This window comes from Notamacropus eugenii, chromosome 6 (assembly GCF_028372415.1).
Source record: "Notamacropus eugenii isolate mMacEug1 chromosome 6, mMacEug1.pri_v2, whole genome shotgun sequence".
In the NCBI taxonomy this organism is placed as follows: domain Eukaryota; kingdom Metazoa; phylum Chordata; class Mammalia; order Diprotodontia; family Macropodidae; genus Notamacropus; species Notamacropus eugenii.
Window position 1 is genome coordinate 136,964,080 of NC_092877.1, and position 14,302 is coordinate 136,978,381.

Genomic DNA, 14,302 nt, shown 5'->3' on the forward strand with positions numbered 1-14,302 from the left:
AAGAATAGATTAAACTGTGGTTTGTAGAGTTTGCTGACTTCCAAGGTGTAAATGCTCAGACTGAAAATTTAACCATTAGCTTTTGGGAGCCAGCTCAAATTGGCTCTAGCTGAAAAAAAGAAACAGCCAAACCCTGGTATGTTTGCCAAGAAATGGGGTCAGGAGGAGTTAGACACAATTCAAATAACAATGACAAAAACAAATGTATGGCTATACGGGTACTAAACACACTCATTTATATGTTGTTCTTCAGGCATTTCAATCATGTCTGACTCTTCACAATCCCATTGGGGGTTTTTTTTGGCAAAGATACCAGAGTGATTTGCCATTTCTTTCTCCAGTTCAATTTATGGATGAGGAAACTGAGACGTGTAGGGTTAAGCTACTTGCCCAGGATCACATAGCTAGTGTCTGAGGCTAGATTTATGTATAATGTGGATACAGACATATAAAAAGTGGAGAAATACAATGTGGCTATGTATAGTGTGTGTGTGTGTGCGTGTGTGCGTGTGTATGTACACATGCACACGCATATATATAATGTGGATATATATGTGTGTGAGTTGTGTGTGTGTGTATGTCATTCTAATAATGTGGCATTGTGTATCTGTCTCTTTCCTCCTTAGCGGCTGCCCAGTTCCAGATGGATCTGTGCCACTTTGGAAAAGAAGAAATCAAGACTTTCTCAAGTACAGAGAGATCACTAAAAGGCTGATGAAGGCTGGTTTGGAGCTCACTGACCTGGCAGGAACTTAGAGACTCTCTTTTTGTGGTAAGGTGGTAGTGGTAGAGGGGGAGGCATGGACGGAGGCATTTGCTCCAACTCCTGGCCAGCAGCTCCTGAGCTGAGTGGAGCAGGTCTGCTCTGGGTGGGTGTAACTGGGCACATTTATTAAGAGTGGCCTGCGGTTGGGGGTAGGGGCTGAGGGAACACATGAAATGAGCTATGAAGCCTTCCCTCAGTCCCATAGTGATATTGACGGAATGAAGTTTGTCTCCAGCGGGAAATCCTTTTCCTTACTCAAACCCCATTCCTCTACTGGAAGCCTGGATATTTTCTCTCTCCAGGTGTGTGCTCCAGTACAGGATGTGCCGAAGTGCTTAACTGCATTTTATAGCTGAGAGATATTTGTCTATTTCATTGTGGGCTTGGCTTCGTTTCTGGTTTTTCCCGGGGACCAGTGTAAAGAGTCAGTCAATTTAGATTAAATAGGCTGCAAAGTTGTTCAACATGCCAACTCGTCCTGCTTTTGTCCCCCAAAGTGGCTTGAAGCAGGTGTAGCTATTTCCCACCCACCTCTTTTATTTGCACATAGGATTCTTCAGAGAAGCACTCACTCTGTTTTTCACTTACAGTAATACAGGGTAGGGGTTCTTGGTGCTGGAATATGGGGTCGTCTCCCTCCCTGCTCCCCTCCACCTACTTCTCCCCCGCACAGAGAAGGCACATATGCCAAGGCAGCTCCTGATCCAGACCAGCTGGATCCCTTGTCCTCTTCCCTCCTCCGTCCATGGTCCCTTCCCTCGGTGCAGCCAATCTGCAGCCTGCCCTGCACACACTATAGACAGCCAGCAACTTCCTCTGAAGACCAAATGCATAATTCCAGCCAGCTGCTCAGAGTGGTTCTCTCCATCGAGCGCTATGCAAACAGGCATCCTTCAGACCCGGAGTCCGAGGGAGTCAACTGCTTGGTCTTGGCAACCGTCTGTCCCCAGGAGGAAGTGTCCACGCCCTGACAAGCCCAAGCAGCGGTCCTGGCTCTCCCTTGGCTCTGTAAGCAAGGCCAGGGCTTTGCTGCCTGCTGGACAGGCTGGGCCAGAATCCTCTTTTTCTCTTCTGGGCACTTTTCATTGAGAAGGGAAAGGGGCAGCCATCTCAAGGGGCACTTTCTGCAGCTGCCACCTAACCTGCTGGGCCCTGTAGCCCCATGGTCCTGCTCTTGCTCCAAAGAGGCCTTTTCCCTGTGGTTGGACAGTCACAAGGTAGAGCTTTCTGGGGCTGAAAGAGGCCTTTTCACTGTGAGGATCTGTGCACATAAGTCAGAGTAGGCACACTTGGAGGGAGGACGTGTTAGTTAGAGGGGAGGGAACAGTAGGCCCTATTTTCTCCTCAAAACCAAACCAAACAATCCTTAACAGACCAACCAGGGGGTAAGGCTGCTTCCTCAGCAAAAGCCCCTTGCTCATTGTTGGGTCTGGGAGCTCTTTCTGGCTTGGCCAGAAGCCCCTATCTGATCCTGCATTAGGCTTTGAATGAGTAATACAAGTCTCCCGGCCCCACCCCCCTCCTCCTTTTTCTATCCCCAAGTCATCCCTCCAGAGGCTGGCCCAGGGCCAGATCTGTTCCACTGCTCAGGAGAAGGAAGAGGTGGGGGAAGGGCCCTGAGCATTGTTTCTAGGCCAGGCCTCAGGGATCCCAAGGAGAACAGGTTTGGTGCCAATCAGAAGCAGAAGGTAAGAAAGTTGATCATTTCGGGAAGGGCAGCCTGCTCCCCAAATCCCTTCCTGCTTCCCATTTAGAGGATGGTGTCTGTCTAGGACAACCAACTCCACTGTGGTGTGGAACATAGGAGATAGCCATTTTTTACCCAGCTACAGCCATTATATCCTTCACTGTCACATTCACATCTTAACAGATCCTAGGAAGAAGCTGAGTGACCACAACCGTACAGGGACTTTGAGACTGACAGATAGAAGAAACTTTAGAGATTATCTGGTACAATTCCTTTGTTTCAAGTGAGGAAACTGAGACCCAGAGAAATTGACTTGCCCAGAGTCACCCAAAGAGTAAAGAGGACAGCAGAGATTTTAATCTTGGGCTTCAAACTGCCAGCCCAGGGTTGGCATGCTGTCGAAGACAGCTGGAATCCTGCTGGTAAGAAGGCACTGTTCTTTCTACTGAGGAATTTACAGTCATTCCAGCTGATAGGAGCACAGATATTAAGTTGGAAGGGGCCTTAGAGGTCACCCAATTTAAAACCCCCTCCCATTTTACAGATAAAAAAACTGAGTCCCAGAGTAGTTAAGTGACTGCTTGAGGTCACACAAGTAGTAAGTGGTAGGGCTGGGTGACAGCAAGTTGGGCACTCTTTTCTATGAACTCTACCAATTAACAGTAGGAGAGAGGGTTATTCACATTTCTAAAATGATTTAACTTTAACAAAGCAATTTCCTCCCAATAACTTGTCAAATAGGGTAGGACCAGAGTGATCCCCTATATTTTATAGATGTAGAAACTGAGGGAAGGGATTTATCTGAAGTCACAGAGTCAGAATTCAAATCCAGTTCTCTTGACTCCAAGTTAAATATTCTTGTGTTGGGATTAATGCTAGTTCAGGAGGACTAGCATCTCCAGTGTGAGGGCTACCAAACCCTTTCCAGGGCTTCTCATCCACCTTTGGTGTCCACCTTTACCCAACTCTCACCTGTGGTTCCAAGAAGCTGTAGCCTGTGAAGCAGTCACACTCCAGTAAAACTGTCCAGGCAGACAGGTTAAACCAGGTTGAGAGTAACTGACAGGCCTCTTAAACCTGTCAGTGAGTTGGGGGATAGATATTCCAAACATGTGAAGACTTCTCCCAGCAGAATGGATGCATGAGAACAGTTTATTCCAATGGCCATGAAAGCAGCTGAAGCAGATATTGTGGAGAGCTTAGAGCTTGGTCAAACATTGAAGAGGCCAAGGTCATCTAATGCAGCCTGGGTCTTCGCCACTTGTCTTGACTTCAATCATGTCACTGGACTCCAATGACTCTGGAAGAGAGAGGGAGGCTGGCAACTTTGTACACCTCTGACTCACTTAAATCCAATTCGTAAGCAAGTCAAGACATCACTGCCTTATGTCATTGACCCTTTTCAAAAATGAAGGCTGAACAACAACATTTTTATTGTCATGGGCAGAGAACACTGTGAGGGAAAACCTTTTCAAGCTGTCAATCTCACTGAGCCATCAAGCTATCAATCCAGTCTTTCTCTTTTAACACCTAAGGGTCTTCTGGTATAACTGCCCAGCCCTTGAAGACTCTCAGACAGAGCTGTCAGCCTCTTTCTTCTTAGGCTTTACAACATTCACCTCCTTAGTCTAGGAATTTGGTGAGGATTTACCCAAACAGATCATGGCTTGGGCTTCCATCCTATTAAAGTTCCCCTGATCTTGTATCCCTGTTTGGTTTGAGTGGAAGTCAATTTCCAAAGGCCTACTTGTATAGTTCTACAGCCATAATATTAAAAAAGGAATTAAAAATATATCCATATATACAGCATTAACACCTCCTAGTAGCCTGTGAATCCTTCTAAGAATTAATTCAATACCTATTTCATCAAGCAAGTAAAAACCCTAGGAATTATGTTTATCTTGACACAGTGTTAATAAGGCCTCTACCCTGAGGTAGCAAAACCAAAAGGGTCAGCGTCTAGACAGGGGAAGTGACTCAGAAACTCAGGTTTCTTCTGTGAGTTTCTTTCTTGAATTGATTAAAACTCAACTCTTTCAGCAATCTGGACTGGTGATTGGTTCCCCTCTATTTGGATCCTAGATCTTTTCTCCTGTAGGCATTTAATTGATCTCTGTCCTCTTTCATAACAGCAAGTTTGAAGGGAAAATATTTCTACAAGGCATAGATGGCTTAGCTCTTTCAATTCTGTACCAAATACCCAAAGACAAAGAATACATAGCCTCCACCTAGTCCACCAGCCATTACTCCAAGTCTCTCCACATTCAATTTAGTTCATTGTTTAAAATCATTTTAGGGGATTAGGCAGCGAGGTGATACAGAGGATAGAGAGCACCAGCCCTGAGTTCAAATCTGGTCTCAGATACTTGACAACGGCTGTGTGACCTGGAGTAACTCATTTAACCCCTATTGCCTTGAAAAAAATCAAATCAAATCAATTAAGTCTCCAACTTTATCCACCATCCCCTAGCTTAGAGCTCATATCTTTGTCCAGGTGGGTCACATCATTGTTAATAGTAATAAAAGTTGGCATTTACATGACATTTTAAGGTTTAATAATGTGATTGCACCACACAAAAACCAAGCATCCCCACTGACTAGCTATTGTCCCATACCTCTTGTCCTTGAGAAAGTTATCTACTTGCACAATCAGTGCCTCTGCTTCTTCACCTCTCATTATCTCCTTATCTTGGCAGTCTAGCTAGCTTCTGACTCCATCACCTAACTGAAACCGCCTTCTTCAAAGTTACCAGGGATCTTTTAATGACCAGCTCTCATGGCCTTCTCTCAGTCACTCTACCATTTCCCCTCATCACCCTGCTAACTTTCTTCTCTGTTTTCCAGAGTCTATTCCCTCCTGGTTCTCCTCCTACCCTACCTGTCCGACCTCACCTTCTTAGGCTTCTTCCATGGATCTTCATCCAGGTCACGCCCACTAACCATAGGTGTCCCCCAAAGCTCTCTCCTGGCTCCTTCTCCCTCTCTACTTTTTGACTTGGTGATCTCATCTGCTCCCATGGATTCAGTTATCTCTATGTTAATGGTTCTCAGATCTACTTATCCAGTCCTAACCTCTCTTCTGATCTCTTGTCTTGCATCTTCAACTGCCTTTTAAATATCTTGAACTGTATGTACTGTGGCCATCTTTGACTCAATATGTCCCAAATGGAGCTCATTATCTTTCTTAATAAGTCCTCTTCTTCTAATTTTCCTATTGATGTCACCACCCTCCCAGTCACACAGGCTGTCAACCTAAATGATATACTCAATTTCTCACTCTTTTTTACCCCTTCATATCCATCATTACCAAGTGTCAATTCTACTGCTCTTAAATACACCTCCTCAACTTCTCTCCTCTGATACTGCTCCTACCCTAGTCTAGGTCTCCATCATCTCACATTTTTTTTGTTGTTCAGTTGTTTCAATTCCTTCTTGACCCCATTACACAACACATATGTATACATATATATATACACTCCCCATATTATATTATGTATACATCCTTGTGTATTTGCATATACATATATGTATACATACATATATGTAAGTATCCCTCATCTTTGTACATAATTGTTTTCATATTGTCTCCTGTACAGGACTCTGAACTCCTTGACAGCAGAGACTGGTTTTTTTGCCTTTCTTTGTATTTCTGGAGCTCACCATAGTACCAAGCACATAGTAGGCACTTAATAACTGCTTGTTGATGGACTTACTGACTTACCTGTGAGCAAGGTACGTGTCTCATTATTCCCATTTTACCCCTGAGAAAGATGACCCTCAAAGGGAAGGCCATACAAAGCAAATGTCAATGCTGAATCCAAAAGGACTATCTAAGAAAGGGCCTTGTCCTCTCTGTAAATTTTGACAGGGATACCCCGATTGGGCCTCAGTTGGCTTTTCCCTTTGACAGCTCTTTATCTAGCTGTGTTTAAAATCTCCACAAAGTACAATTAGGTAGCTTGAACCTCAGAGGACAGAGGGAAAGCTCCTCAGAAGTCGTCCACACACATTGGCCTAGTTCAGTGAGAAATTAAGACCCTTATTAAATTTGCAAATCATTATATCCCTGAACTCAGTTCATTCATTCATTCATTCACACAAAAAGCATGACTATTTTAACTATTTACTACCTGCCAGGCACTAAAAAGGTAAAAACCCAAAAGGAACCTCTCTTCCCCCAAAGTACTTACTGTTGGGTGACTGGGTGTCGAACAATCACACAGTTTAGTGGGAAACCTAAAGCAATGATTTTGAGGATGGAAGGAGGGCACCAACAAAGGGGGATAACCAGGAAAAGTCCTCGGGGCACAAGGGAGAGCTGGGGTCTGAGCTGTGGCATGGGGGAGGGAGAGGATCCTAGATGTGGGCAGCAGCCTGGGGAGAGGCACTGAGGCAGGAGAACGGTAAGGAGGACAGTTCCCTTGGAATATCGAGAGCATGGCAGGCAGTAAAATGAGCAATAAGGCAGAAAAGGGAGGTTGTCTGTTGAGCTCTTCTGCTATTTGGGTGCCTACTGTAGGCAAGGCAGACTATGAAAACTTGTAGTGAGCAAGGGGAGTGGGGCCAGCCTGGGGAAGTCAGAAAGCCTGGGTTTTATTCTTATTTAGTCTTCCAGAACTCTAGGGTTTCAGGCAATGTTAACTGGGCCAGATTTCAAGCCTGATAATATTTTCCTTTCTAAAATGTTAAAAATTGAATGCAATATATAACCAACAATTCTTAGGATCACAGAAGCTAGAAGGGGCCTTAGAGCTTCCCTAGTCCTCATTTGAATCGGACAGCCAAGAACCTGAAATCCGGAAAGATCTTCTTTTCTTTTTGGAAGGGAAAAGGCAAGGTAATTGGGGGTGAGTGACTTGCCCAAGGTCACATAGCTAGTAAGTATAAGTATCTGAGGCCAGATTTGAACTCAGGTCTTTCTGACTCCAGGGCTGGTTCTCCATTCCCTGCATCACCTAGCTGCCCCTCAGAAAGATTTTAACGACTTACTTGGTTGAGGGGCAAATTTTTATGAATTTACCTCCATTATTTATTGTGTACTGGTGTAAATTATATCTTTTTCTTTCCCATTCCCATTAAAATAGAAATAAATATAAAAAACAGGGACAGTTTCCTTTTTGTCTCTGGATCCTCAGTGCTTGACATACTATTTTATAAGCAAGAAGGACCTAATAAATGATCGTAGCTAGGTGCTGTAAGGGACATGGTCTCAAGAAGACCAGAATTCAAATTCTGCCTCAGACACTTGTTAACTGTGTGGTTCTGGGCCAGTCATTTAACCTCTATCTGCCTCAGTTTCCTCATCCATAAAATGGGGATTAGTGAGGCAGATGACTTTGTACAATTCTGCTTCATTGAATCCAATTTATTCTCAAGTCAAGACATCACTCTGAGATGCCATTGGTCCTCTTCTAAAACGAAGGACCAATAACAACAAAATAGGAACAATCATAGCTCCTGGGGCATTGAAGTGGATAGAGCAGATAGAATGCCTGGACCAGAGTGAGGAAGATGAGTCTTCCTGAGCTCAAATACAGCCTCAGACTCTAGTTGTGTGACCCTGGGCAAGTCACTTAACCCTGTTTGCCTCAGTTTCCTCATCTGTAAAATGATCTGGAGAAGGAAATGGCAAAGCACTCTAGTATCCCTGCAAGAAAACCCCAAGTAATGTCACAGAGTTGTACATGACTGAAAAGGTCCAAGCAGCAAAATTAGTACCTACCTAAAGGACTGTTGTGAAGACCAAATGAGATAACACAAGTAGAGTCCTCCACCATCCCTAATGAGACATTTAAAAGCTACTATTATTGTGGTTGTTGAATGGAATGGAATTACCCAAAATCACAAGGGAAGTGAATGACAGAACTGGGATCCAAAGCCAGGTCTTTTCAGTTCACAGCCACTGCTCTTTCCATTGCGTTGTGTTCATGTTCATCAGTAAGAAATAGGTTTAATCACCTTTATTTTGAGCCACAATTTCCCTGACCTTTCCTTATCTCTGGGGCATTCCATACCTTAATGCTCCCCCAAGGTAGCATTTATGGCTCCATTGATATATTTCAAGTCCCACAGTGTACTCAGCCAAATTATTTTTGGAAATACTGTTGTAAACAATATAGATGAGTCTGCAGCATCCTCCCTCCTTTCTGTATTCTCTTCTCATTCTCTTACAGCCTTTGCAATTTAATTCCCTGCAGGGGCAAAAAAAAAAAAAAAGATGTTTTAAAGGGCTCTTTTGACGTTCAATCCTTCCTTCCCCTTCTGATACTTAGACCTAGATGCACACTTAAAAAAAAAAAACCACACACAAAGCAAACACAGGTTCATAATAGGATCACGATGTAGCTATTTCAGTCTGAATATTACCTTTGCAGCTCTACTGACTCCCCTGCTTAGAGCCGTTTGGATATCCCAATGACTCAGTAATGTGATTTTCAGCAGGTTTTTCTTCAGGCTTTCAATGAAGAGGAAGCTTAACAAGCAAACAGTCGTGTTTTTCAGCTCTCACTTCATGGCAAACTTGACTTGAGAACAGCCATGATGAGTGTGTAACACTGAAGACCTATCCCTCCAAGGGATCTATAGAGAACAGCAGCCCACAACTGTTTGCTAGATCTGCAAATATCAAAAAGACGAAGACCAAATGAGATAGTCAGTCAATCCCATGACATTCAGGGTTATGAAAAATTATAATTAGGCCTGTAGATGTTGGACTGCAAGATAAGAGACTAGACTTCTGCTCCTACATCCTATTATTAACAAACTAGCTTTAGGACCTGTAGAAGGTTGCAGAAACTTGATGGACTGCACATTCTTCATCTGTTAAATGAACCTAATGATATCTTTCCTACTAAGCTCCTGAGGTTGTGGTTAGATCTGAAAGTACTCTGAAAATGTTCAGAAATCTACAAATATGAGGGAGTTGTACACTAGATTGTTGTTGTTATTATTATTAACAATAATGCCAATAATTAGTAATAATATCCATCTTACTATCAAAAGGTTGACCACCAGCTGGTAAATATTTTTGGAGATGGTAACTCATGAAGCTGCCTACTGAGGCATTACGATCTGCAGTTATGGATGAATAACTTCACTGATGAAACCCCAGATATCAAACATATTGAATTAATAATATTTATACCCATACTTTTGCATTATCGTTTTGTTTTTATTTTAGAAGCAGCTAGGTGGTACAGTGGATAGAGCTCTGAACCTAGAGTCAGGAACATCTGGCTTCAGAGTCAGGACACCATCCTCAGATACCTACTGTCTGTATGACCCTGGGCAAGTCACTCTATTTGTCTCAGTTTACTCAACTGTAAATAGCACTTACCTCCCAGGGTTGTTGTGAAGATCAAATGGCATGTTTGTAAAGGGCCCAGCACATAGTAGGTACTTAATAAATGCTTGTTTCCTTCACAGATCTTTTCATAGAGTCCAGTGGAATTGCATTAACTCATGCATAAGCACTGGAATTCAAATAGTTTTTAGGCATGAGATGATTGGATTCTGTTTTTAAGTATTTTCCTAAGTGTCCAATTAGAGCTTTATTTCATATTATCATGTTCGTGAGTACCAACACCTAACATTTCATGGTGCTTTGTAAAGACAGATAAAGCCATTGTGGACACCCTATGGGCAAAGTATCACATGTCATTCCACCAGCAGATGGAGAAACCCAAGTAGGAAGAGATGAATTAGGGTCACAAAGGAAGCAGGCGATAGACTGATTCCTATTGTCTAGCCCGCTGGACTCAATCACTCTCATAAACACCCAGCAATAACATCAGTTCCACATCAAAAATGGCAAGCCATGAGTCACAGCATTCAGAGCATTTATGTTCACAGGAAGTCTACACCCCTAAGCTGTAACACAGGGACCTCAACAGAGTTGGAACATAATCTTTAAGGAAGGGCTAGAGACCATAAAGGGGACTGACTCAGGAGAGAAGAGAAAATACAGCATAGAGAAAAGACCACTGGATTTGGTTCAGGGACCCTGTATTAAAATTTCAAGTCTACTACTACTTATTCTGTGTGAGAGCTTGAGCCTGGTTATATCTGTGAACCTCAGTTTTCTCATCTGTAAAATGGAACCTATATGGATGGGAACTAATTGAACTCTAAGGTCTCTCTGAGCTTTAAATCTGTAGTGTGCTTAAGTGAAAAAACACTGGCTTGTTGACCTTCAAATGGGTACCACCATTCTGGAAAGCAATTTGGAACTATACAGAAAAAAATTACAGAGCGTACCTTTTGACCTATACAATTACTAAGACTGTACCCAAAAGAGGTCATAGAAACAGGAAAAGTCTGTATAAGTATAAAAATACTTATAGTGGCTCTTTGTATGGTGGCAAAAAAATAAAAAGCATAGGGGTGTCCATCAATTGAGGAAAGGATGGTTAAGTTATGGTAGCTAAATGGTTCAGTGAATAGAGCCCTGGACCTGGAATCAAGAAGAGTCACCTTCATGAGTACAAATCTGGCCTCAAATGCTTACTAGCTATGTCGCTTTGGGAAAGTCACTTAATCCTGTTTGCCTCAGTTTCCTCATTTATAAAATGAGCTGGAGATGGAAATGGCAAACCACTCCAGTATCTCTGCCAAGGAAACCCCAAATGGGGTCATGGTAAGTCAGACACTACTAAAACAACTCAACAACAACAACGAGGGGATTTGTTTTGCTCCACTGTACCTATTTGTTACAAGGAATTTGTTTTTCTTGTTGGGGGTGGGAAGGAGAGAAAAATAAATTTCTGGGCATTAAAAAAACGTTTTAAAAATAGACAGGTGTGGAATCCTGCATGCACTTTCAAATGAGGACACTATATTGCTTAAAAATTTACTTTGTTACAGAAGACCTCTTACAGAGTGGGAGTATTTCTGAAAACATCTGTAATGTAAAAACAAAAATGTGTCAATAAAACACTGGAAAAACAAAAGGGAAAGAACTCTAGCTGTGCAGTCAGAGACCTCTGGGTTCAAATCCTAGCTCAGACACCAGCTCTATGACCCTGAGCATGTTATCGCTTTGTCCTTAAAGTGAAGGGGACTGGCCTTGGTGACTTCCAAGGTCTCTTTTAGCCCTACAATCCTGTACAAATCACTTGATTTTTTTAGGACTCTCTTTCCCCATATGTGAAAATGAGGGTGATAGGGTCTCCGTCAGTTGTAGATCTTTGTAACCACGATTTTAAGGAAGTCTGGACCGGAGAGAAGTGACAGAAATGAGCAAATGATATTTGCAACCCTTATAATAATCACTGGGTTACTGCTTACCTGTTGAAATGCCCTACACTTGATGTGGAGCACATTATAAATATTTGCGGTGCTTATAAAATCATTTTTGACACTATCTTTTATTCACTTTGACTATTAACATGAATCTACTCCTGTGTCTTGTTTCCTTCATTTGAAAATCAGCCCCAGAATGAAGCCTGGTGCTAGGACCATCAGAGAATCCTGAACATTGGTATGAATTTTGATGCTGGATGTCACGGGGCTATGTCAACCCTGTGTGGAAGTGGATTGAATATTTTTATATAAAAATTCAGATTTTGAACTCTATTAATGAGACTGCTTGCTTTTCTCTACCAATTATCTGCTAGAAGTTGGGTTGGGGGAGGGGTAGCCGCATTCTTCCATCAATTATCTGTTATAAGTGCTAGAGTGCAAATACTTTCACTGTTCAGATTCTTTCAGCAAGAGTCTGTTTAATAATTTTTCCACACTCTCATTCAGAAACTGTTATCAAGAGTATATAACTTCAAATCTGTTAAATGTCAATAATGGCTCGCATTTTACAGTGCTTTAAGATTTATAAATAATTTAAATTTAATTTAATTTTCATATTTAATTTTTAATTTTATTTTCAAATCTAGCCTCACTCACCAGCTGTGGGACCCTTAACCTATTATAGCCTTGCCTTTTTTATTTTATTTAATTTTATTTTCATAGCACCCTGGGAAGTATCCTCATTTTAAGGATAAGGAGACTAAGGTAGTTGGGTTAAATTACTTGCCCAGCCAGGATCGCACAGCTAGTAAGTGTCTGAGATTGGATTCGAACTCAAGACCTCCACACCCAAGGCCATTATGGTTTGTTTTTGACCTCCTAGTTGCCTTTACTTTTCCTACCTAGAGGCCTTTTAAAGTAGTGCCTAAAAGAGCCCCTGCTGGCCTGAACCCTAATAAACAAACAATTATGCACAAGAGAAGGGCAATGTTAGTTAAAGTGAACTATCAAACATCTGGGAAATTCCTATCTCAGTAACAATAGACAAAAGCCTAGTTTAAGTTGAGAGGATGACTCTTACCAGTAACTTGAAAGAAATAAGAAATACAAATAGTTTCTTTTGGTATAAATAGGTTCATTTCCCTTTTTTTCCAATTTATTTATTTATTTTTAGCTTTCAGCATTCCATTTCTACAAGAAACCCCACCCCAAAATACCATGCATTCTGTTTACTCCTTCTCCCAATCTACCCTCCCTTCTATCACATCCCTCCCTTCCCTTATCCCCATCTTCTCTCTTTTCTTGTAGGGCAAGATAGATTTCTATACCCCATTACCTGTATTTCTTATTTCCCAGTTGCATGCAAAAGTAATTATTGACATTCATTCCTAAAACTTTGAGTTCCATCTTCTCTCCCTTCCTCCCTTTCCACCCATCCCCACTGAAAAGGCAAGCAATTCAATATAGGCTGTATATATGTCGTTTTGCTAAAGACTTCCATAATAGTCATGTTGTGAAAGACTAACTATATTTCCCTCCATCCTATCCTGCCCCCCCACTTACTCTATTCTCTCCATTGACCTTACCCCTCCTGAAAAATGTTTACTTCTAATTGCCCCCCTCATTTGCCCTCCCTTCTATCATCCCCATTTATCCCCTTCTCCCCTACTTTCCTGTAGTGTAAGATAGATTTTCATACCAAATTGAGTGTGCATGTTGTTCCTTCCTTGAGCCAAATGTGATGGAGTAAGCTTCTCTTTTTCCCTCTCACTTCCCACTTTTCCCCTTCATTGAAAAATCTTTTTCTTGCCTTTTTTATGAGAGATGATTTGCCCCATTCTATTTCTCCCTTTCTCCTCCCTATATATTCCTTTCTCATCCCTTAATTTTATTTTTTTAAATATCATCCCTTCTTATTCAACTCACTCTGTGCCCTCTGACTTTATGTGAATGTGGTGTGTGTGTGTGTGTGTGTGTGTGTGTGTGTGTGTGTGTGTGTGTGTGTGTGTGTAATCCCTCCAACTACCCAAATACTGAGAAAAGTTTCAAGAGTTACCAATATTACCTTTCCATGCAGGAATGTAAATAGTTCAACTTTAGTATGTCCCTTATCATTTCTCTTTCCTGTTTACCTTGTCATGCTTCTCTTGATTCTTGTGTTTGAAAGTCAAATTTTCTATTCAGCTCTGGTCTTTTCTTCAAGAATGCTTGAAAATCCCCTATTTCATTGAATGATTGTTTTTTCCCTTGAAGTATTATACTCAGTTTTTCTGGGTAGGTGATTCTTGGTTTTAATCCTAATTCCTTTGACTTCTGGAATATCATATTCCAAGCCCTTTGATCCCTTAATGCAGAAGCTGCTAGATCCTGTGTTATCCTGATTGCATTTCCACAATATTTGAATTATTTCTTTCTGACTGCTTGCAATATTTTCTCCTTGACCTGGGAACTCTGGAATTTGGCTACAATATTCCTAGGAGTTTTTCTTTTGGGATTTCTTTCAGGAGGTGATGGGTGAATTCTTTCAATATTTATTTTACCCTCTGGTTCCAGAATATCAGGGCAGTTTTCCTTGATAATTTCATGAAAGATGATGTCTAGGCTCTTTT

The 14,302-nt window shown here is 41.8% G+C and overlaps 1 long non-coding RNA gene across 1 annotated transcript in view; it reads left to right on the forward strand.

The window, feature by feature from the left end:
* LOC140511865 (uncharacterized) overlaps positions 1-12,843 on the forward strand; it is a 67,441-nt gene extending 54,598 nt beyond the window's left edge. The window contains exons 2-4 of the long non-coding RNA XR_011969691.1: positions 627-772; positions 6,050-6,185; positions 11,883-12,843. This is a non-coding gene — a long non-coding RNA (uncharacterized lncRNA). The remainder of the gene's footprint in view (positions 1-626; positions 773-6,049; positions 6,186-11,882) is intronic.
* The last annotated feature ends 1,459 nt before the right edge of the window (positions 12,844-14,302 follow it).